Source organism: Anneissia japonica, unplaced genomic scaffold, assembly GCF_011630105.1.
Source record: "Anneissia japonica isolate Jap-2015-1 unplaced genomic scaffold, ASM1163010v1 scaffold15703_len53492_cov148, whole genome shotgun sequence".
NCBI classification, from domain to species: domain Eukaryota; kingdom Metazoa; phylum Echinodermata; class Crinoidea; order Comatulida; family Comatulidae; genus Anneissia; species Anneissia japonica.
The window spans coordinates 9737-10741 of NW_022685849.1; the positions used below are offsets into that span (position 1 = coordinate 9737).

Here is a 1005-nt window from a genome sequence, read left to right on the forward strand (position 1 = left end):
GTGTATATATATGTGTATATATATGTATATAATGGAAAGAAAGAAACTGTAAGAAAGTTTATCATGAAGTTGTAATTGAAATTACATAAAAATTAAATTTAAGTGATATTACTTTACAGATTGGTGTGACAGCTCTACATCTTGCTGCACACGAAGGACATCCAATAATATTGCAACTTCTTTTAGATGCAGGTGCACAGCTCATAAAAAGAAAGGTATATATGAAATCTGCAGAAGAAAACAAAAAACACATTTATCTTGTAAAATTTAAGGGAAATAATCTTTCAGAGGGCAATAAATAGCATATAAGTCAGTTTCATACACTGGGGTTTCTATATGTCACAACCATATTCCGCTACTCTTCAAGGCTGGATATGGGATATCAATGCAAAAAACAGCCAAAAACCACCAAAAATCAATACCTGTTTCGCCATGTTTCGCGAGTCGCTTATCGTCACATAAATGAATCCCCTCTGTTAAACTGTACCGCAGTGCTCAGATATAAACAAATATCGTGTCAGGCCGTAAAAGAAACAGTCTGTTTCGCAGCTTCATTACGTCACCGTGCAGTGCTTCTCATGTCAACAAATCAACAAAATGAGTGAGCAGCAAGTTCCCGTTCCAAACTTTGGAGTAATTGCATTAAATACTGGATATTACTGTAGGCTTATGGCTCAAACTTAAGCATGTTTTAGAAATCGATCAGGTAAATGTAGACACCTGGACACAAGCCTAATCTCGGCAGTTGTGGCACCAGCGGATGGCAGAGGCTTAAGCCCCCCATCGGTCTGGTCAACCCCTCCCCCCTCATCTGCTAAAGCTCGTCGAGCAGTTGGAACAAAAATTTTTTTTAAAAGAGGCCTAGTTTTCCCATCCCAGCTATTTCCGGCCATCTAGAAGTCCCAGTTTTTTTTTTTAATCTTGTTTTGAGAGGACGGGATACCCCCTTCCATACCCACCACTGGCTCGGGGCTTCAGCCCTCAGATAATACTGCACGCTATAGT

The 1005-nt window shown here is 39.5% G+C and overlaps 1 long non-coding RNA gene across 1 annotated transcript in view; it reads left to right on the top strand.

Moving 5' to 3' along the window:
• The first annotated feature begins 119 nt into the window (after nt 1–119).
• The window catches only part of LOC117113066, a 3893-nt gene continuing 3007 nt past the window's right edge, over nt 120–1005 (top strand). Inside the window, exon 1 of the long non-coding RNA XR_004446142.1 lies at nt 120–215. This is a non-coding gene — a long non-coding RNA (uncharacterized LOC117113066). The remainder of the gene's footprint in view (nt 216–1005) is intronic.